The 24,094-nt window shown below is 39.6% G+C and overlaps 1 protein-coding gene across 10 annotated transcripts in view; it reads left to right on the forward strand.

Annotated features, from left to right (window-relative positions):
* Positions 1-24,094, forward strand: part of mef2aa (myocyte enhancer factor 2aa) — a 140,238-nt gene that overhangs the window by 1,537 nt on the left and 114,607 nt on the right. For 7 of the 10 annotated variants that reach the window (XM_052097092.1, XM_052097096.1, XM_052097097.1 and 4 more), the window contains exons 2-3: positions 2,186-2,437; positions 5,548-5,676. The exons of 1 other annotated variant lie outside the window; for it this stretch is intronic. The gene's annotated coding sequence lies outside the window, so the exon portion shown is untranslated. The remainder of the gene's footprint in view (positions 1-2,185; positions 2,438-5,547; positions 5,677-24,094) is intronic. 2 more of the 10 variants (XM_052097094.1, XM_052097093.1) reach the window with 2 other exon arrangements.

The following is a 24,094-nucleotide window of genomic DNA, read 5'->3' on the forward strand; positions in this document are numbered from 1 at the left end:
ACACACACATGACGGACATGCCCGTAATTCTCTCTCTCTCGAAACGTCGTCACAGGCCGCCTTTATCCCTCGCGCGCCCCATTGGGGACCGGGCGTGTGACATTCTAGCCCGGCCCCGCCCCCCTCCACTCCACAACGTATTACAAGTATTTTACCAGTGTTGAATGTATTGAATACTATAGAGTCATATAATGATGCAAACTCTCGTATAATAATAATAATTATTATATTAATGCATTATTATTATTATATTGCTACTAGAGTGGCAGATTAAAAGACCCCTTAATGTAAAAATTATGTCAACCTATATGTTCTCTATTTTGGTGAATGACACTATATTTCTGTGCTTCTATATTTAGCTATATTTGTTTTCAGAGTGGTAAACTAGACGTCTAACCTAGTTTAGACACCACGTAGACTGTCCCTGTAATGGGTATATTGAAATAGTATTGAAGTAACTTAAATATTAATTTATGGCAATGGAGATATAATTATATATTTAAATAAATGCACAGGTCAGCCTGTTCAACATCCTTCAAATACAAATTGTAAATATACCATCAGAGTAAGCTAACTACAGTTATTATGTTATTAATATCAGGGAGGAAAAAAAAAAGATTTTTATTTTGTATTTTTTTTACTTATGGCTGTGCAGTCAAGATCTATTTAATCAAAGCACCTGAAAAAAAAATGTTTGTAGCCAATTAATTTCAATATAGTGTTTAGGCTGACAATTTTAAATAAATATTTAGCATTTTGTGACCATCCATCATTCATGTTGAAAGAATTGCTTGAAATACCTAAAATCGCATTTGTGTCCAGTTGCAATTACATGTTGACAGTGAAAAATACATTTTCCGGTCAGTCCCAATAATCAACTGGAGAATACTCTGTACCATTACACCAATTTAGATGTTAAATTGTACTTCTGATATGTGCTGCCGATCTTTCAGAAAGTTGTTGAATGGTCAGAGCTGTGGTGCAGATTGTAGCACATGTATTTGTGATATTTAAGAGCTGATAGCTCACAGAAACATTGGTTGTCTGGACCTGTTATCTAATCCCTCAGTTTTCCTGTCTCTCTCTTGACAGTTCTATTAGTAAAGGCTGAACGTTCATAAATAAAGTAATGTAGTTTAGAATAAAAATAGGCCTAGTAAAAACATATTTCCAAAGTAATTTTTTTTTAAATTTAAATAAAAAGCAATTTATAAAGCACCACAAACGAGTTCCCGTTTTTTTTTTTTTTAGATTTTGCCATGCATTAAAATAAGTGAAATGTTGTTATGCATATCCTATTTCAAAATAATACAAAAGTAACAAGACAATTTCCCTTTCATTACCGACAAAAAACAACCAATGTTTAGCACCACACCTCTTCCACAGATCCTACAACTACACGTGACACTGACACATGCAACGAAAAACGCAGCTTGCCCCCTTTCTCTGATTGGTCACTTGCAAACGGCCGAGGAAACCAATTGGATCCGGAACGTGTCACTTCAAAATCACCGACCCTATTGTTACTGTTGTTTTATAGAATTTACGACGTCAATCGTATCTAAGGTAGTGCATATCCAACGACCACAATAAATATTAAAGTACTGTTGGGGACTTTACACAACAGTGACATCTTTAAGAACTTTTCGTGACAGTGCTTTAAATATCACTTCCTTGATTCGATGACAAGCACATAGAGGTGACAATTCAGAATCATTTTGTTTCCTCGCTTTCCTATAAGTTAAACACGGTGATGTCATGATGTGGCAGTCACGGAACTGTTTCATCTCCTTTCCTCAAGAAGCGCGCGCTTACTTCCCTTGCCGCCTTTAACTCTCTCTCTCTCTCTCTCTCTCTCTCTCTCTCTCTCTCTCTCTCTCTCGCGTCTCTCTCAATATTCAATTTCAATTTAAAAGTAGCCTACTTTATTGGCATGATTGTGTTTACAATATTGCCAAAGCATTAATACACAAAACAGATAATGACAAGACAAATAATAATAATAAAATGATTCATACACACACACACACACACACACACACACACACACACACACACACACACACACACACACACACACACACACACACACACACACACACAATATATAACATTTATTTCTTGCTTTCCATCCCATTTAAGTCGCATTTTTGTGTGTGTTTTTCCTCTTTTGTTTTTAAACTAGATATAAGGCACGAGTAGAGAGGAGGAGGTTGAGGAGGCGGTTTAGACTCCGTCTGGTGTTCGTTAGAAAATGAGGAGGAGCTTATGCCCAGACAAGAGCCACTGCTGCCTATTCTGAGTTTGTCAGCTCAGCTCCCGAAAATAGAAGCCGTGTGTCAATGTGACTGAAAATACATTTATGTCACAGTGTATCCACGGGAGTCACTGATACACAGTATCTATATACAGCAAGGGGGACCGCGAAGAAAAAAAGGTGAGTAGCAAAAATAGCAACAATGTTACACAGTAGCGGTGTCTGAGTGAGTGAGAGAGAGAGCGAGAGAGGGAGGGAGAAAGCGCAAGAGGGAGTCGTGGAGTGATAGGCTACTGGTGAAGCGCAAATTAAAAGCGTTACAATTCGTGTAAAAGCTGAATATGTTTGCCATATGTGTGTCTCAATAGCCGGCAACATTAATGGAAGTGTTTGGTGTTGAGTCGCGAGCTCCAGAGAGGAGGACAACAGTGTTTTTCGTGCTCGCGAGGAGGTTTTGGGTTCAGTCCACTTTGACACTTGGCAAATGTTGAGCTGTAGTCTCCTACTGCATGTGTCGATGACGTTGGTCGTTATTAATTCCTTTCAGGGTGGTGTTGAATTATTATTTAAAAGGGGTGTTTGAAAATGAACTGATATAGTAAGTTTTAAAGTAAGAATTTGTGGCTACTAAACTTTCCTAACTGTTCAGTTTTTTCTTCTGAATATAGAGACGGTTGAAGAGAACCACCTGTCCCCCTTCAGAGAACTTCAGTTCTCGCGTTTGGTCATTTGAAGTTCTGAGCCCGACGGGTGCTGTCTGCGTGACATAACATTTCTGGACACGAGTGACTCGTGGCTGGTTAAAGTTGCATGCAGTCTATTTATTCTACTAGCTGACTTCTGTCTGGACGGAACAATTGTTTAAAGTTGCACAGGTGTCTGGATATAATCATGTATCGCATTTTTTACGGTTTAGTCGATATAATTTGGCATTAGAAAAGGTTAAGGTTTTAAGACGCATTATTACACGGTCAGAAATCAGGGATAAAAAGTAGAACATTTTCCTCTACAGCCCACCAAAGCACGTCCGACCTCTCATGTTATTTATTTAGCCTTTTGCTGTCGCACTGTTTCATACGACTAACATAGGGAAAGTTATTGGCAATTCATTATGCCTAACCTTGAGAATGATGACTTTGAAAGATCAGGTGAAAGTCATTCCAAAGATCTAGTTAGTGCTGTTCTCTTACGGAGCTTTGGATAGTTGTCACCAGTAACAGCACAAAGTCACAGTGGTAAAGCGTCCGCGTGCTTTATTGCAATCCCTCATACTGTTAAAAGAAAACAGTTTCACACGAGGGTAAATTGATGTCATAAATTACTCTGTAATAAGATTTCCATTTCATTTAATGTTATTCGTGATGTCATGCAGTCTTTTTGACAAGATAGTGAGAGGTCTAGCTATTGTGTGGTACATAGTTGTGAAGGTGATGAGTCAATACTGTAATGGAGTTATTCAGTAAAATATATAAATATGAATATACATTATATATTGTGTTCCTGTCATTTAGAAAATTAAAATATTATGCCATACAGTCTCAATTTATGCTATATACATACTGATACATTTGGAGGAATAATTTGGTAATTTTCTTTTTAGAAATGCTAGTTTTAAACTTTATTTAAAGATATTATTTTAAATTGTTTTAATCATCAGTACCGGTATGCACTTTGCTTATGGTCTGTGCGGAAAAATGCAAGATCAAATAAGCTTTTGCTTTAGAATAATACCTTGCAACAAGTGTTTTATTGTAAATAAAACTTTTTTTTTATGTATTTAAATTTGTTTTGTTGTTGTTGTGCTATGTGTCCTCTCAGAGCAGAGCAGCTGACTTTGAAATGCCCATTAGGGAACAGCCTAATCGTACACTGGCAAATAGTGGAGTACTTGTGCTTGTAAGATTACACATGTCTGTGTAAATGGCCCTGTAACCCGCCATTTAGTTGTTAGTATAATGTGCTTTAGACTCGCCATGGCGACTCTCCTTAAAGATGACATGTCATTTTGACCTTCCCAAAATGTGTCTTTTTTAAATATTTCACATTGATAAAGAAAAAAAAAACATTAAAGTATGCCATGTTGACTTCACCTGTTGTCAAAGGCTGAATAAGGACAGTGTTCTTACAGTTGCTCATTGCTTGTGTCTGACAAGCTTTAGTAATAAAAGGCCACATGAGGCAGGCAATCAGGTCATAGAAAATCATCATGAAAATGACCTCAGGAAGAATGTTTGCCTGTCCCACTGATTGTTTGGCTTTTACAACCAATGGTCAGGGGTTCAGCATACATTAGTTGCATTGATTGGATACACTGCTATGAGAGATGGTGTAATATAAACATTTGTTTATATTAACAAACACACTTGTTGTGTTCTGTTAACAAACATAAACATTAAACATATTTTTAATAAAGCATCAAAGCAGACTTATATGATGTATCTTTTCTTTATCACTAGGTATTGTGCAGAATTGTCAGTTTTAGACAAGTATATACGCAGGGTGATTTGTGAGTGCAACAATGCCATTTCTAGTGCAGGCATCCTGCCATAAGTTTAAAGGGGAGCCTTTGTATTGAGCATCTATTTCTGATCTTTTTGCATTTTTTTGTATCTTATATTGATTGTACTCACATCTCTCTTATTTGGCCCCAGTCACTGCTTATTCAGTTGAATAAAGTCCCCTAAATTTTCTATTAGGGGAATCTAATAGGATTTTCAGGTTGGACCTCAACAGCACTGGGCCATAATCGCCATTTCCACTATCATGTGAAAGCTTGTGTCTTACAGCTTAATTAGTGATATCTAAGAGCAAATAGGCTATATAAGCCTACTTTGGCATGCGTCTTTGTATTACTCCCCTATGGTTGTTTTTTATCATATATTAGACTGTAGTTTACAGTTTATTGGGTTTAACATGTGATATATAGCATGTGCTATACAGTGCACTGTAACATCACTGTCAGAATGCTTCCTCCTATGGGCATCTGTCCATGCCTGTGCCGTTCTTGTAAAATAAAGTCAGCTGTGGAGAAGTGTAGCTCCAGAGGTGGTGATTGGTGTTGTGCAAGGTGGGGATTAGAGCGTCTCCCTCTGTGCTGTTCATAGCACTCCAATCTCACAGCCTGCTCTCAGCTCCTTCCAGGAGAGAGTGAATAGAGAGAGTCTGGAGTGTGTGGGCGAGTCTGATCTGCAATTAATGCTGGTTGTCAGAAAGAGAAGGCTGGCGTTTACACCATGCTTCTGAATCACTGAGTGAAACACTTTTCCTCCCCTCCCTTCCCCCTATTACAGGGCATTTTACCCAAGGAGGAGAAAGCACCAGGAAGCTCGAAGTAGAGAGAAGCATTGAAAGCAAATGAAGAAAGAACAAAAATAAGACTTGATCAGGATATTGTGGGTCAAACACTGAGGATTTGTTAGGTAAGCCCATGTCTTCTCTTCCCTATATTGCCTACTGTTGTTTAAAAAACTGTAGAGACAGGCTCACTTTCTTTTATTAAGAAAGGAATAGGAATTATATGGCAGAACTCACAAGTTTTCATATTCCAAAAAGGAGTTACACTGGCCATATGCAAGTATTCAGTCTGAAATTGCAGTCCTTGTGTTTGCTGAATTTAAAGTGAAACACCCTGTTCTTAAGTGTCTTATTTGAGTCAGCTGCAGCTGGCAAAGGATACATTGTTCAGTCACAAAGTTAGCTCAAAATGTTATTTAACGAGTGCAGGGTGGACTTCTTAAAAACAAGAGTATGCAACTTTGGTCTCTGTAGTGTTATGAAATGAGTTTTATTCATTCATTAATAATCACAGCCAATAATATGATGTTGTCTATTATTTATGAATCTGTGGAAGTCTGCAAGTTTCAATGAACAAATTGCTATTTGGTAGATACTGTTACAGGTTTAATTGAGCTTAAGGTTTCTTATGGGACCTTAAGTGCAGTGTTTGGCTTTGGATTTGCTTTCATCCATTAGCAATACAAACCAAAACAAGCAAACAAAAATACCACTCAGCCCATCATTTACAAACTTCCTTTAATGACACATTTGTGCAATCCTTACTGGAAACAAGCCGTTGTCAAGGACATAATTAACTCCGCATTTGACGTGTCATTCTCATTACTTATACGAACGCCATCCTTGATCCAGAGTTGAGTGTGAAGGCACTTTAGCAGTTCTGTTCTAAATATTTTTCAGATCAGCCCTTAGGAATGTGCCATACTTCTGCACTGTGTCCATTAAATCACGCTCGGTTTTCTTTTTGTTCAACGGCTCTCTTTCACGCTTGCTCAGAGCAGCATGATTCATTGTTTATTGGAACCCTATCATTGAGTTGGGGATTCCAGCATTCTCTCGTGAGACCTGGAGGCAGGATGCAGAATCTTGAGCACAGTAGATAATGTTTTGAGCCATAGTTTGCTTGTGGGCACCTCAAGCCTTTTCCCCTCTTCTGGGAACATCTCTGAAGATTTAATATTCAATAAAAGGCATATAAATGGAATGCTTTTATCACCATAAAGGGCAGAGTTATGAATATGCATTTTCATGCATATATTCAGTTGATTTAGTCCGTGCTGACTTCCTTTTCTATTATCTGTGGTTTTTGGATCAGCTCACTAACCCAACGGAATGTATGATGTCCCAGCGGGGTCATCCAGCAATCAGCCGTAAGTAGGAGCTCCAAAACCAGAAACCTCTGGCTGCCTCCTGTCCCACCACCGCGCCACATTGCCACACGTTTGATTCTAAATAAGTTACCAAAGGATATGAGAGACGTGTTAGGCAAACAGAAAAACCATCATTTAAAATGTGTATCAAAATATTAGCTTCTCATTTAACTCTCTCTCTCTCTCTCTCACACACACACACACACACACACACACACACACACACACACACACACACACACACACAACTGCGCCTGTTACCAGCCGTAAATAGTTTTCCATAGCACTTGCCAAATAAAACTATCTATCAAGTTCTTAGACTCCTCAGATTTAACTTTATTAGGTAGCTCTTTAATATGTAGCGAATAGCAATGATGACTTCCAAACCATTGGCCTGATGATTAGCGTCCAAGTTGGCACAGACCACATTAAATTACTACTCACTTTTTGACACGATGATAAGATTTCAAAGTTAATATTTGTTAAATCACATTTAAACACTTAAATCCTTTGTTCACAGCATTCATGAATGTACGCAGAAAAAGAGTATGCAAAAAATTATAATTGAATAAAAACGTGAGGTACTGAAAATGTTTTTATCTGACTAGATACACGTCAGCTAAATGTATTGTTCCTCATGCATACTTGTTCCTCTTCAAATCCTTAGATTTCTATTTGTGAAAGAGCAACAAAACTTTATTCACTTCAATAGTCTGCATCAAACTTCTGTGATTCATAAAATTGTATTAACATTAATGTATGTCAGAAGTCTAATGCAAAATATATGAAAACAGCATTACAAATAATATATATATATATATATATATGTATATGTATTTCAAATAAAGAGTGAGTTTTTCTGGGAAAGAAGTCTCCATAGCATAAAATAACATCTCTTTATGATTTTCATTTGGGGCTGTTGTAGTAACAAAATGCTCCACCACCACAAAAATGTATAATTTTAAACCTGATTCTTAATTAATTGTGTCATAGTTTCCCTGCTATAGTTCTATTGTAACAAAATGTTGGCCAATATAACAGCACCCTTGAAAGCATTTGACGTGTGCTGTAAATGATCTACCATGTTAGTGCTGTGTGGCGGGAAGGCTGCATCTGCGTTGTCTATAGAAACCTTTAAACTGCCCTGTCCTTGCTGCAACCTCTGGTGGTAAGCCACCCCATATGGTCCACTCAGCACCTGTGCTGCTGAGCAGAGCGGCTTAAGGATTGACAGCCTATTTCCCATCTCCTTCGCCCTTCCTGAAGACGCGGTCATGTGCGAGGCCCCGGCTTCGGGTGTCCTTACCCCCTTCGCTCTATAGGCCGTAGCTGGGTACTCGGCATCACGGGTGTGAGCCTGGAGCCAGAGCAGCAGCAACAAAGCTGCAAATCCTCTTTCCCTACTGATCCTCTGCCTCCTCACCCTGCCACCATGCCGCCCACTCAGGGTTAAGAGGGCAGCTTAGAAAAGAGTCCTATGTTACTCAACACTACACCAAAACAAAACAAAACAAAACAAAAACCTTCAAGTGCAGAGCACTAATCCGTGTAGTCCGTGGAGGGTAATTTTACCGCAGATTATCTTGTTTTGTGGGTCAGCAAATAGCCTTAACATGAGCTTCATTATGAACTTGATGAGTTGATGAGTTCAAGTTTATCTTGAAGTACCACTGTGGTCAGGATTTTGACTTTTTATCTCTTGCGCTTATCATCAGAGTGAAAATTAACAATTCTTTAAATGCTTCTGAATGTATAATGCTCTATTTGACTTTTGTAAGCTTTGATGGGAAATGTTATTTTGTTTAAAGGAATAGTTCACCCAAAAATGTAAATGCTGTCATCATTTACTCACCCTCATGTTGTTTCAAACCTCTATGACTTTCTTACATGGCACATACAAGGAGATAAGTAACACTTTACAATAAGGTTGCATTTGTTTATATTAGTTAATGCAAAATATAAATTAAATATGAAAATTATTTTACCACATTTATTAATATTGGTTAATATAATGTCAACATATATACTAATACATTTTATTAAATGAATAGTTGTATATGTTGACATTAGTTCATGCATTATGAACTAACATGAACTAACAATGAACATTTGTATTTTCATAAATTAACCGATTAATAAATAGATTATTAGGATTTTAAATGCTGTAAAAAATATTGTTCATCATTCATTGTCAGTACATGATACCTAATGCTAATATTAATACTAATGTTAACAAATACAACCTTATTGTAAAGTGTTACCCAGAAAATGCTAGTCAGAATGTAAGCCACCATTCACTTTTTGTTGCATCTTTTTTTTCTCCATACAATAAAAGTGAACCGTGACTGTGGCTGTCATTCTGTCTTTTAATATTGAAATGAAATTAGAGTGAGCACATGATGACATAATTTTCTTTTTTGGCTGTACTAACACTTAAAAGAAAACTTTTCTCTGGCATCCTGGCAAGACAGTTACTCTGAAATATGAAAAACATCTTTAAAGCCTGTGAAACTCCTCTCTCAGACCCCCATACAATGTCATGTGACATCAGTGAGGGTGCACATCAGCGAGTGTGGCTTCTGAGGTGGGCTCGTGAGAACGTGTGGTGGAGGCAGGCATGGCTGATAGCTGATGGCTCGGAGGAGTGACGCAGTCTGCACCTGTGTTCTGCCAATCCCACCTCTTTGGGAATTGGTATGTTTGCATCGAACCATAGCCACGCGTTGTACTGCGTGCTCAGGATATCAGCATTGAATGCTATCATGGACACACCTTAGAGCATAACATTGCGCTTGTATTGTTTTAAAGCCTGCAGCTTGTTGTTTTTCCCTTGTGTCATAGTGGGTGTGTTTTGAATATGATGTTGTTTTCATGCCATATTATTGCTTTTATCATTACTGTGTTTGTAGTCTTAAGGAATTGTTATACAGTAAGCATAATGGCACATCATCTGTTATGCATGACACTGCTTTAATCCTACATTATTTGTAACCTATTTGTTCACCTTTAAGACTTGCACGTCTTTTAAAGAGATACAACCATTTGTTCTATCACTTACTAGTTCTACTTCTTTCGCGACCTATCTTGGGAAAACACAAACAAACAAACGGTACAAACAAAAAATTACCACACTATTTGTTTTGCGGTCGCACAGTGGACCACAGTGAGAATTTATCAGTTGTCGATGCGAGCTGTTGAGCTCTTAGATATTCCTGAATTGCAGGCTTATGTCGCATAGAGCTAAAAGCATGTTTGGCACATAAATCATAATGACAAAACCATCAACTTGTCCTGGGTGTGTCACTTTTGTTTAACAAGATTTCCCCTATTGCCAGAAGCACAATTCTCTCTTTAAACTCACTTGAACCTGACAGTAAGTAATAGCCTATAAGGGCAAAAGTAAAGAAACACACCTCTGAAGTAGGACTAGAATTTACTATTAAAACACAAGTACTGTTTTTCCTTGAAACAGATTGACAAAACGATAATGCTAGACAGACTAATGCAACTGAACGACAACACTTCCATGATTAATTACTAAATAAAGGATCATCACAAAGGAATGTTGCATTTTGTCACACTGTATCAGTTGATCGTTTGTGAACCAGTAATTGTTGTGGCTCATGTCAAGTCAGAACCTGTGGCACAGTAGGAAATGATGCAGCTGTTCTCAATAAACAGGAAAAAGAGGGGCATGCATCTGTGTTTTCCCCATGTTTTCAAAAATTCCCTGTCCTAAACCAGAGTTTGTAGTTGTTAAAGGTTCAAGATTTGATACATGCCTTTTGACTATGAGAATGCCATTCTGAAAATAGTTATTGGTGGACTTATTGTTGATTTCCCTTCTTTAATTTTTTTTAAGATTGAGGTGTTAGCACTTAGAATGGGCTGAATGCTTGACTACTCGATTACTGAAGTCGACTAGTTTATCTAGATATTCTTTTTTTTTATTTCTATAAAAAAAAAATATATATATAATAATATTCCATTCTGTTGGGCTCCATCTAGCTGCTTTTGAATGCAATAATGTGTCCTGCTTGAACACCCCCTGAGAAATGTTGATAATCAGGTATATCCTAATTATTTTTGGGGTTCCTTAAGGTCAACTAGTCAACTTATTGTGTAAACAACAATACGACTTGTCATTCTTGAAAATGTGTAGTTTTGCACATCCCTAGTTAGCGCTGACTTATTCTGATCATGAGCAACTGAGAGAAAAGAAGAGAAGCATACAGGAACCCATGCTGGTGATGAGGCCATTATATCATTGTAATGACAGGAAGATCGGTGCGGAATATGAAATGCTAAATTACTGTCTTTTGTAAAGTGCGATTCCTCTTTAACCCTGGAATACTTTCCATCTTTCCACTGTCTGCAGCACGACGATAGCAGGATGTCCATGTAAAAAGCTCCATACTGGATGTAAATGGAGCTCTTTGTCTTAACAGTGCTGAGAGGGAAATTACCCATACTCTTAGATCCATATTCAGCACAACACCATTTCAATGGGGGCTTTTATTTTCCCAGTGTTCAGCTGAAGAATTCAGCCATAGCTGGGCCCTCTTCCATCTAGATTTTTAATCTGTTGAACAATCTTAAGATTCATACATCAGACTGTTTTCTCTTGTTAAGAGCCATTCAGACCTATCCTATTCAGTTAGCCTGTTGTGAAAGTTGAATTCAGCACATTTCATTGCTTTGTGATGCTATGTGATGTCATTACCAATGAAAATATAATAAGCATAAAGGTAGTCCCTGATCCTTCAGGTGCATTGACTATTGTTGTATGTTTTTTTCGAGATAGTCTCAGACCAGAGCAAAATCCTATCTAACAACGACATAACTGAGTATCTTGGATAGTTAACTACAGTAAAACGGTGTAGCATGTGCACATGTTTTATTACATTTCCCCTTGGTGTTGCACACCATTGATTTTGCACACATCACACACTGGGGCGGAGACAGCATTCTAAGGCATCATAGGCACACTCCCGAAGCAAACGCTGTTCCAAAAGTTTAAGTATCTTATTTTTATGGCTCCTAAGATAGCCTACCTCTTTCCAAATTATCAGGTTCCATCGTGTTTGGTCCAAGTAGGGCATCCTAGAATGCTCTCTGATGAGCTCGATTACAAAAAAAAAAATCCAAGATGGCGTATGAAGTGAGATACATTTTGATTACAAATATACTTACAACCCATTCAGTTTTGAAAAGTATAGATACAAATTTTTCAAAAGTATAAAATTTTTTTAATTATGCTCTTTAGAGTATTGTGTCGTTCCTCTTGAGTCGAATGTCGCGTGTGCTGTGCGTGTGGAGTGCAATTTGAATGATGAGAGTAGTTGCTGCCTATGTAGAGCTTTCCAAATTGCTTTCTTATTAGTGTCCATTTCAGTTAGGATGATTTCTTAGCAGAAGACGGCAAATTAATTTACTACGTTTTGGAATCTACCTATTGTTCAGAGTGGTGATCACAGGTCAGCTTCTGTCTATTTATCTATTGGCTTGCCATGCCGATTCCTCAATCATAATAAAGCAGAGAAAGTGTGGTAAGAATGTCTTGTATGTTTGGGAACTGATATGTAGTTGACCTCTGCCATGTAAGGAGAAAGAAGTGGAAGCCAGGACAGGGAGGTATCAGTTTTACAGGCATGACATCACCCTCCCTCTTGTGCTGGCACTTCAGTAAGGGAAAACATGACGCCACTCCCTCAGTAAAATTCCAAGCAATTTAAACACAGTGATGTACACTGAAAATGTGCACAGATGCACACGTGAATACTTTGTTTCCATTAAGTGTTTTACTGTATATTATATATACAAATACAGCATATATTGGCCTGTTTGTAAATTTTAATATTAGTATATAATTATAATTTTAATAAATGTAATATTGGTATACTTTGTTAATTTCACTTTTATTGATGGTAATAAAAATAAATAAATAAAAAGTTAATTACCGTAATTAAAAGGTTCTTAATTGAGGGCAAATAAAACTACCCCACAAAAGCAAATCACAGTAACTATGCCAAAGCTGAAACTGAGAAAAATGGCTTCAAAGTTACTTGGTTTTGTTTGGATTTTGTAGTAATTCTTCTTCCACTCTCTGTTTTCTTTGAATCTATGCATTGTTGATCCAAAGCCTTAGAGACCCAATTTCAGTCAACACAATTTTGACAGAAAGTTTAGTTACTGCATTTTGCCTTTACACAGCCATATACAAAATTATGCATTCATTGTACACTATTTTGTATAGTATATTCCTTTTATTTTCACTTTGACAGTGTTCCCACGCATCCTGGAAAACCTGATAAACCTGGAATATTGCAATGCAGTTTTCCAGTCATGGAAAGTCATGGAAAAATTATTATTTGTCCTGGAAAATATTAATATAACCATTTGACTGTGTGCTGGCAAGGTTTCTGTTACCAGCACAAAACATCGGAATAGGAGTCAAATATACAAATTTGTGTAGTTTTTTCTACTGGCGGCTGGCGGCTGTGCATTGTGAAACAACATCAGCGGTTAAGGGCGCTTACGCCTAGGGCTGGGGCGGTATGGATTTTTTCTAACCGCGGTTGAAAAGCAAGATATTCCCGCGGTATAGCGGTAAACCGCATTAAATACATTACATTGGATCAGAGAAGTCCCCCGACAGACTTTGGCGCACACATCAGAAGTCGCTTTTGATAGACAGACTTTAAATATTGTCACCTACATCCGAAGAAAAAAGCGAGCACAATTTTAAATAGTCAAATTTTCATCAAGCAGTAATTTGGCATGAACTAATCACTGTATAGATTTCCTTATTTAAGATTATTCTCAGATACATTCGCATTGAAGATGGGTCAGACATGATTTTGACCACTTTATTAAGTTTTGTTTAGTAGAAAGCCTTTCTTTAACTTAAAATTTCGTTTTGTATAAATTGTATCTTAATTTTAATCACTGTTTCATTAACTAATTGCCTGGAATTAATAAATAAGAAGCAAATATAGCAGACATGTAATCAGCAGCAGGACGTGGAAGCGCCGATGCGATCTCTTGCGCGTGAGCTCTCTCATAAATGAACCGAAACTTCGGCGGCTAGGCCTACTGCCTCACAGACATGAGAAATAAATAGAAATCTTAAAATGCATTTTAAACAAAATTCAAAACAAAATGATAAAATTTTAGGCTACAGTAGCCTAGTAGTCAGGTTTGCCGATGTGCGTTACTATTTATTTATTTATTTTTATCCCTGTGCCAATCGGAAACGGACTTCACTGCTGATATTCTGGGGATACAACATAGCCAATAGGCTATAGCCTACTAGGGACTTTAGCCTTTAAAATGTCTTTGCTGCATTGGATCAGTCTCCTTTCTAGAACAGCCAAGAGCTTTCTAGCCTCACGGCAGCAGCGCCTTGCATCGCTCAGACCTTAAAACAGTCAGCGCCCATGGATGCGGTTTTGAAAATTTATCAAAAAACGTTGAGTGCGGACAGATGAGTTTTGTGATGCAGTTGCGGATTAAATAATAATAGCCCATCCGCGCATCTCTAATACAAATGGAATGTTATTATGTGTCATGGAACATTGCGCTCCCCAACTCGCGAAAGGTCGGATTTGCTCCATATTTTGATAAGTTTTGTTTAGAAAACCTTGAATCCATGTAGGCTAATATCATTAGACATAATCCATATCATTAGAATCAATGAATCCATGTCATTAGACACAACGAATCCATGTCATTAGACACAACGTGCACACATGTGCAGGCCAATGTTTTTTTTGTTTTTGTTTTTTTGCGGTGACGACGGTGACAAGCTCAGACCCGCGGTTGGAGTCACGTGACCGCGGTATTGCGGTAATGCGGTAACCGTCCCAGCCCTACTTACGCCCTCATAATTGATTACAGCAGTAGCCAATCGTGAGCTTGGCAGTCGTGGTGCAACTGAGGCAGATCTCTTGATTAGTTACAGCTACGACCAATCGCGTGCTTTGCTTCAGCGGCGTATGCAAAGTAAGAAGCGCCATTCGTGAAACTTCTCATTCATAAACAAACTGAATGACCTGATACTTGTACTGACAGACTGTTTACTTCAGCATCGGCATGTGAGTCTACCTTGTTCATCTTGGAGAGAAAAGGGTTATTAATGTGTGAAAGTGACTGATGTCTCTGCACGTTGAGGGGATGTCGCATGACTTCTGTCAGTGCTGCCAAATACATTTTAGTCTATGAATTGACGCGTCAGTACAACCTCGGCTGAGTTACCGTAGACTTTGTCCATTGGAACCTGGGGAACCAGATGGGCTGGTTTGAGTATTTCTGTAACTTTTGATCTCCTGGGATTTTCACGCACAACAGTCTCTAGTATTTACTCCGAATTGTTACAAAAACAAAAAACAACGAGTGAGTGGCAGTTCTGTAGACGGAAATGGCTTGTTGATGAGAGAGGTCAACAGAGAATGGCCAGACAGGTTCGAACTTACAAAGTTTATGGTAACTCAGATAACAGCTCTGTACAATTGTGGTGTGAAAAATAGCATCTCTGTTCTGAGATGCAGGTTGGTGCTGTTTTGGCAGTACGAGGGGGACCTACACAATATAAGGTAGGTGGTTTAAATGTTGTGGCTGATTGGTGTATGAGCAAGTATGAGCAAGTACTTAAAATTCAGATTGTTGCCAGCCTCTCTTTCTCTCTGCTGATCAAAGTGAAACAGTACTCGGAGCCTGGTATTTCAACAGTTCTGTGGCCATACTTGGCCAGCATCACTGACTCCTGGGGTCTTATGTCTCACTCGTCCACCCCCTCCTCCCCTTTTTCACTGATTATCTGTCTGGCTTAGCTGCTAGCCTGCTTCCAAGCACACATGGAAGGAGAGCTGGTCCGTCTTTAACAACCCAACAAAAAAAATTCTTTAATAAAGTGTAAAGGGATTAATGGAAAGGAGGAGGCGAGAACCGGCTTGATAATATAAATAATATTTTAAGAAATTTAAACAAAGTACAAACACACAAAGGTGGCTGACAGCTGTCTGTAAATCTCTCTCTCTGTCGCACTGCCTTCTTCGGTCGGCCTTTATCCCTCTCAAAACAACCAGGACTCTTCCTAGAACTGGCTGCCTGGCCAAATTGAGCAATTGGGGGAGATGGGCCTTAGAAAGAGAGGTGACCAAGAACCCGATGGCTGATCTGGTTGAGCTCCAGAGATCATGTGTGGAGATGGGAGAAACTTGTAGAAGGAGAACCATCACTGCAACACTCCACTGATCTGAGCTTTATGGCAGAGTGGTCAGATGGAAACCTGACACATGAAAGCCTACTTTGAATTTGCAAAAATACACCTAAAGGACTCACAGACTGTGAGAAACAAGATTCTCTGGTCTGATGAAATGAAGATTGAACAGTTTGTCCTCAATTCTAAGTGTCATATCTGGAGGAAACCAGGCACACGCATGACCTGTGCAATACCATCCCAACGGTGAAGCATGGTGGGGGCAGCATCATGCTGTGGGGGTGTTTTTCAGCGGCAGTGACGAAGGACTGCTGAACACAGCAAAATACAGAGATATCCTTAATGAAAATCTGGTCCAGAGTGCTCAGGACCTCAGACTGGGCTGAAAGTTTACCTTCCAGCAGGACAATGACCCTAAGCACATAGCCAAGACAATGCAAGAGTGGCTTAGGGACAACTCTGTGAATGTCCTTGAGTGGCCCAGTCAGAGCCCGGACTTGAACCCAATCGAACATCTCTGGAGAGACCTGAAAATGGCTGACCACCAACGGTTCCCATCCAACCTGACAGAGCTTGAAAGGATCTGCAAAAAAGAATGGCAGAAAATCCTCAAATCCATGTGTGCAAAGCTTGTTCATCATACCCCAAAAGACTTGAGGCTGTAATCGCTGCCAAAAGTGCTTCAACTAAGTACTGAGTTAAGGGTCTGAATACTTGCCAATGTGATATTTCAGTTTTTCTTTTGATTACATTTTCAAAGCTATCAAGTTTTTTGCTTTGTCATTATGGGTAATGGAGTGTAGATTGATTTGATTTTTTTTTTATTTTTATATATAATTTTAGCATAAGGCTGCAACATAACAAAATGTTAAAAAAGGGGTCTGAATACTTTATGAATTCACTGTATATTTCCTGTTCATTGTTATTGTTAAAAATCAATTTCTCTGTGGAGAACATTAACTAGATTTATTTTACTTTGGGAACCATACTGATAGTGAAAGCAAAGAGTTGAAAGGAAAATATTTTGATAGAGAAAGACAAAGGGATTGTGACACATTGCATGTCAGATTCAAACCTATTTTCCTTTGTGAACATCAAAGCTCAACACGGTGTATTTGGTGCTTAACACTAGGGTGTTTTTGATGGTTTTTGACCATCTGAGAAAAACGATGAGTTTTACGATTATTTGCAAAACATTTCTTTTATGTTACAGCACTGCTGCAAAAAGTAATATCATATCACAATTGAACGTTTAGTAGACGTGTTTCTTAGGGATATGTGGATGCTTAGCACAGCTCTACAATAGGAAAACTGATAAATACACAACAAATAAATAGGAAGAGACGCTTCAACAAAGGGCACAGCAGTGCTCCCCGGGCGCAGAATATTGCACTTCAATGTAACCGGAATGCTTGGAGTCACAGAGTGATTCTCACTGTGCATTTGAAAGTGTTTCATGGCATCCAACTGTTTCTTTATTCTAAAGCAGTTCATTAAAGCAACCCATTGTATGTCAGACACCCTACCATAAAGAATCAGCAACAGGCTCTATACAAATACAATACTTTAATTTGTCCACACTTCACAAATAAACCTGTAGACTATGCATAACATTGTTTACAGCTGGCAATTTAAAATCTTATAATGAATAAAATGGAAATGTATTGTGAATGCTTTGAATTTGCACACAAGCAATGCTTTGAATAAAACATTTACCGCACTGATAGTAACTACACACAAAAGTACTGCACTGTCAGAATGATTTCTCAACTCACCTCTTTAAAAGCACCACAGATAAAAATATTAAAGTCACAATTTGGTTGTTGGATGATTAGAGGAACATCCTGTCCCATTTGTAGGATGTGTACCTTTTTATCTGAATTCTGTCTGCATGTTTTGCAGCTTTTGTCTTCAGGAACCCTCAGTCATTCAGATGCTCTCAATCAGCCAATTTAAGTAACTGGGCAGTGGTTATGAGTCTGGAGTTCGAGTGTAGCCCCAGTTTCACGTGAAATGAAAGTTCACGCTCAGTCTGTATTCCGCTGTCATGATGAATTGAGTCAGCCCATAAAATAGAGGGGGATAACGTTGTAATGACTGATCAAAACCCTATCGCGTTATCGCAATGATTTGAAACGATGTGTTATGAAAAGCACTATACATATGAACATGATTTGACTGACTTCACATTAATAATGAACACATTATTTCAAAAAAATATATTCATGGTTTGATGACATGTATTAGGAAAGTTGCTTCCCCTTCTGTCACTCACTTGACATTGTGTCAATGTAGTGACACTAGGGATCGATCTTGAGAGCCCCGATCACCTCGGATCTTTGATAAAAGTCCAATAAAAATTGGCGAGTGGAATTTGCATGCCACTCCCCTGGACATATGGGCATAAAAGGGAGCTGGAATGCTGATTCAGTCAGATTTTGCACACTAACTGCAGATTTGCCCCTGGGCGCTTCGACAGTGCTACTAAAGAGTATAATTTCTGCTAAAAGAATATATTTTTTAAAAGAGCACACACATTGATGTTGAATGTCTTTTATAAGATGCATCTTTTTAAATATGCCTTTCCATCCTTGTGTGATTCCTGGGTGCGATCGTTATCTCTCTGCCTCCGAGCACTGCCTCACGTGTCTGGGCATTGATCACACTGTGGCAGCATTTGTGGATGGCTCATGTTCTCATTGCGAGAATATGACCATGGCAACTTTGCAGTCATGGCTTTCCTTCAAATGGGGGAAAGCCACTCCAGCCGCCCCCCGCGATGCACCTTCTACCCACGGGTATGAGGCCGGCCCAGCTGGCGCTGGAGGCGATTTGGGGAGTTCAATGGGCACGGCCCCTGGTTCCTTTCTCCCCGGAGGTGCATGACGAACTCAGGAACCCACGGTCGTGGAGGTTACCTTTTGCTGCCCGAAACAAACTTCCGGGTTCGTCCGCTCTCACTACCCTCGACAGCGGGCACCCCCAGGTACACGGAGGTCCCTCAGGTAGATAGGGCAGTTGCGATGCACCTATGCCCGCAGAACACCGCCACCTGGCGGGATTGTCCTGCACTCCCCTCCAGGGTCTGTAGGACTACATCGCCTCTGGCGACCAAAGCCTACAGTGCTGCTGGACAGGCCACCTCCGCCCTTTATGCCATGGCCCTCCTGCAGATACACCAGGGCAAGGCACTAAAAGAACTGCACGTGGGTAGTCCTGATCCCGATGTGCTGCAGGAGCTGAACTAGATGACCTGCTTCGATGCACCCATTGCATTGGCCTACCAGACCAAGGCCATGCCCGTCCACTTAAGGGTTCGAGCACACTCTACAAGGAGTGTGGCGTCCTCATGGGCACTGGCCAATGGTGCCTCTCTAGCAGACATATGAAGAGCAGCGGGCTGGGCAACACCCAATACCTTCGAGATTTTAAAATCTCCGGGTCGAGCCAATTTCATCCCGTGTTGTTTCAGGTACGAACAGGTAGAGTTCGGTTATACAGAACAGCTGGCCAGGTGTATCGCTTGCATATAGTGCCTTTCCCCTCCCCTGAGGCGAAAAAGTGTGCTTTTATCCCCATTTGAGTTCATGAAGTCGTGGACCCTGGATGTCCTTCCTCCCTAGCCCTATGGTTCACAAACTTGATGGAGGAGTTCTAATACTCTGTGGATAGAAAACATAGAGAGAAAGGGCCGCGGCTGGTGCGGCCTGCTCCCATACTAGTTACGTTGCCCCCAGGGATGTGGGGAACTACATGACGTCTTTTGGGGCATTGGGGGAGGTTACGTGCTGTCTGATGCACCTGCTATTACGCACGCAGATTGCTTGCACCTGCATCGGCAGTTCACGTAAAACAGTTCAGCTTTTGTGGCTCCCAAGCACAAAATCTGAATTAATCCACATTCCAGTTCCCTTTTATACCCTTATGTCCGGGGGAGTGGCATGCAAATTCCAATTTTCATTGGCCTTTTCTCAAAGATCCGAGGTGATCGGGGCTCTCAAGATAGACCCCTAGTGTCACAACAGTAAACGACAGTAAAGGTTTTACCTAAATGTTATTAAATGTACCCAAACCTGCCCAGGACACAGTTATTTTTGCATCACAATTGCTGGATTGTAAGGTGTGTTAATTTTGTAACATATTTGTAACATTGTGGTTCAGTAATTCTGTAGCAGATAACTTACCAAATGTAAGCTAACTGAAAAACACACAGACCAAAATATGTTTAGTTTCACAATCTATTACTGTGGTAATATAATATTATGTGTAACAAATAATTAAAAAGCCATTTAAATGTTGTATTTAAAAAGTTATATAGACATCATAAAAGGATTTTGTAGGATTTCTACTTGGGCAGTGAATATAATACTCAGTAAAGTTCTATGAGTCAGTAAATCACTATAACATCAGATGCAGTCAAATCTTCACAGGCAGACTAATTTCAATGCAATACCTGGCCAAGCACCATGTGGACACCGTCCGTAACATAGTAACAGCTGAACCACTAGTCTGTCACAAATACAAGAGATTTCACATTTAGGCTTATACTGAAAAACACTTAAGTACTGTAGAACTGCAGTGCATCTCCTCCTCATGGACTGCACTAGATTTGCCAACTCTTGCTGTGAGATTTTACCCCACTCTTCCACCAAGGCACTTGCAAGTTCCCGGACATTTCTGGGGGGAATGGCCCTAGCCCTCACCCTCCGATCCAATAGGTCCCAATCAATGGGATTGAGATCCATGCTCTTCTCTGGCCATGACAGAACACTGACATTCCTATCTGGCAGGAAATCTTGCACAGAACGAGCAGTATGACTGGTGGCATTGTTATGCTGCAGGGTCATGTCAGAATGTGCCTGCAGGATGGGTACCACACGAGGGAGGAGGATGTCTTCCCTGTAACACACAGCATTTAGATTGCCTGCAAATACTCAGTCTGATGATGCTGTGACACACCGCCCCAGACCATGACAACCCCTCCACCTCCAAATCGATCCCGGACCAGAGTACAGGCCGTGAGTCTAACCATCACTCCTGGTGAAACAAAACTGCGACTCATCAGTGAAGAGCACTTTTTGCCAGTCCTGTCTTGTCCAGCGGAGGTGGGTTTGGGCCCATAGGCAATGTTGTTGCCAGTGATGTCTGGGAAGTACCTGCCTTTCAACAGGGCTACAAGCCCTCAGTCCAGCCTATCTCAGCCTATTGCGGACAGTCGGAGCACTGATGGAGGTATTGCACATTCCTGTTGTATGGCAGTTGTTGCCATCCTGTACCTGTCCTGCAGGTGTGATATTCAGATGTACTGATCCTTTGCAGGTGTTGTTTTGCATAGTCTGCCACTGCAAGGATGACCAGCTGTCCTTCCATTCTCCCTGTATTGCTGTCTTAGGCATCTCACAATATGGACATAGCAATTTATTGCCCTTGCCACATCTGCATTCCTCATGCCTCCATGAGGTATGCCAAAGGCATGTTCATGCAGATGAGGAGTCGAGAACTGGCTTGATAATATAAATAATAGTTTAATATAAAACTTAACCAAAAGACAGAAACAACACACACAGGTGTCAGGCCCTGCCCTCCACCCCTGCCACAACGATATTCTAATTTATTGAGATGCACCTGTATGTAATAGTTTTACTACATGTAAATAAATATTTCATGGTTTTCAACCGTAGATTCTTAATTATTTCAGTTAAATTAACTGTGGCATCTTTTATTGTGAAACTGTTTAATCACAACATCCCTACTAACCACTATGCCACAGCTCAAATGCATTCTCTCTATCATACTCCTTGTAGACTGAAAAGTGGCACATGAAGTCAGCAGTATGTAAATCCTTTCAGATTCAGTGAGGAATGGTGGTTGTGGCGTAGAGGTATGGAGTGGTGGTGGCGTAGTGGCTAAAGCACAGGGCTGTTAATCAGAAGGTCACTGGTTCTAACCCCATGGACACCACCATTGTGTCCTTGAGCAAGGCACTTAACTCCAGGTTGCTCTGGGGGGATTGTCCCTGTAATAATTGCACTGTAAGTCGCTTTGGATAAAAGCGTCTGCCAAATGCATAAATGTAAATGTATATGGAATAACTCTATCAGCCACTCTCAGGAACCACAGTATCACTTTATTAAACAAATGTTTACACTTTGTCTCTCTGCATATTTGAGAACTCATTATATGTTCAGATCGAGGCAACCAAATTGTTTGCTTTTCTCTAAAGAAGTCATTGGTATTTTGGGGCCAAAAAACAAAGAATTCTTGCTAACTGAAACCCCCACAAATGCAGAGAAGGAATATCTATGCAATTCAAACATTATTTCATTATGTTGAGTTAAGAGAGAATGCATGTAGAGTCCATTAGTTAAAGAGCAGCATTTTCTAAAGAAGTGCCTCTATTGTACGGTGCATTGCATAAACACCAGTGCAGCTTCATGCAGACATTTATGTAAGAGCATATCTAAACCATATTTTATTTATTTATTTATTTTTTGCTGATTGGAGGAAGAAAAAAACATTAAGGCAGGCTTTTTCAAATCCTTTCTGGAGCAGTGATGCTACAGTGGCTTTCTTGTCGCTCATGAGGAGGTCTTGTACTGCAAAACAAAGAGTCTGTGGTTTGAACCATCTGAAAACTTACAACATACTCTAGCTAACAGACACTAAGTGGATTGTACTGTTTCAGCCCATAATGAAATTAAAAGAATAGTTTGACTTGCCAAATAGATGATTTTATTCTTTTTTTTTTTTTTTTTTGTGACAGACTCTTGAAATTGTAGGGTTCTTTTGCAATTTAATTTTTCATAAAGTGCCCCAAAGAGAGATGGTTTATGGGTTGCCATCATGACATTTTGAAAAATCACGAAAGGTGAGCATTTTTATCTCAAAACAGCTTTTTGTTTTACATTTCAAGCATAGAGCTACCATGGTGCGTCTTTGTTTCTTTCAATGAATGCCTTTTTTTATCTGCTACACTGTGTTTATCTGCTGAGAAATTATTGTGCATCAGTCTTTATATACAAAAAAAAAAAAAAAAGATCTCTTCAGAACCTTTCCCAGTTTATGAGTCATTGGCATCTATGCTGCACGGATTGCATAAACCTTTTATATAATGGAGTATTGTTGAACAGTGAGCCTGAAGACGATTGAAATGTCATGGGGGAAGAGCATAGTATCAAATATTTATTGTAAGCCGTTCTAAAGTTTTCCTGTAAAAAGCAGAAGTAACTCACAGGTCAGGCAGAGGCAAGCATTCTATGTCTGCCGTGACAGTTGGAGTTATCAGAGAGGGCTTTTTTGAGTGAAGAGATAGGTTTGCCACAAAAATGTTTGCTTCTAGCTGTCTTAGAAAGTGGGGTTTATGTCAGAAGATATCCATTGTATCTATGGCACTGATTTAAATGTTCAAACATGCCTATATTGCCAAAAAATTCTATCTAGGTATGCAGCTCACTTGGTTTTGAGGCACAATCATAGTCTCGTCTCAATTTTCACTCATTTGATTATCTAAAGGTTTGTGTGTGTGTGTTGTGTAGTAACATATTAATGCATGGGATCTTTGATACACTCATGCGCCACAGTTCCCTCAGGATCTCAATTCATCTCCACTGTTTTGATTTGAGATCTGTGCAACATCAAAAGACTGCCATGCCAGTTAACACCGCTTGCAGAATGGCTCTGGGCAAAATGGGGGTAGTTCTGGCTTGGGGCTGCCATATTTCTGTGCATCAGTGGGATTCGTTTTCTCTAGTGATGACTCTTTTTCGCTCCGTGCTGATGGACTGCCATGTAAAGACAACCAAGAACACATGCAATCACTTCAGACAACAAGTCTAAGAGAATGCTTTCATGCAAACATCTGGAGATCACACCGAATGTGTGCGTGTATGAAGCTGTTAGTCTGTTCATCTGTGTAAGAGCAAATGAGAAAGAGAGAGGAAAGTCTTGAGTAAA

The sequence above is a fragment of the Xyrauchen texanus genome, chromosome 29, assembly GCF_025860055.1.
Source record: "Xyrauchen texanus isolate HMW12.3.18 chromosome 29, RBS_HiC_50CHRs, whole genome shotgun sequence".
NCBI classification, from domain to species: domain Eukaryota; kingdom Metazoa; phylum Chordata; class Actinopteri; order Cypriniformes; family Catostomidae; genus Xyrauchen; species Xyrauchen texanus.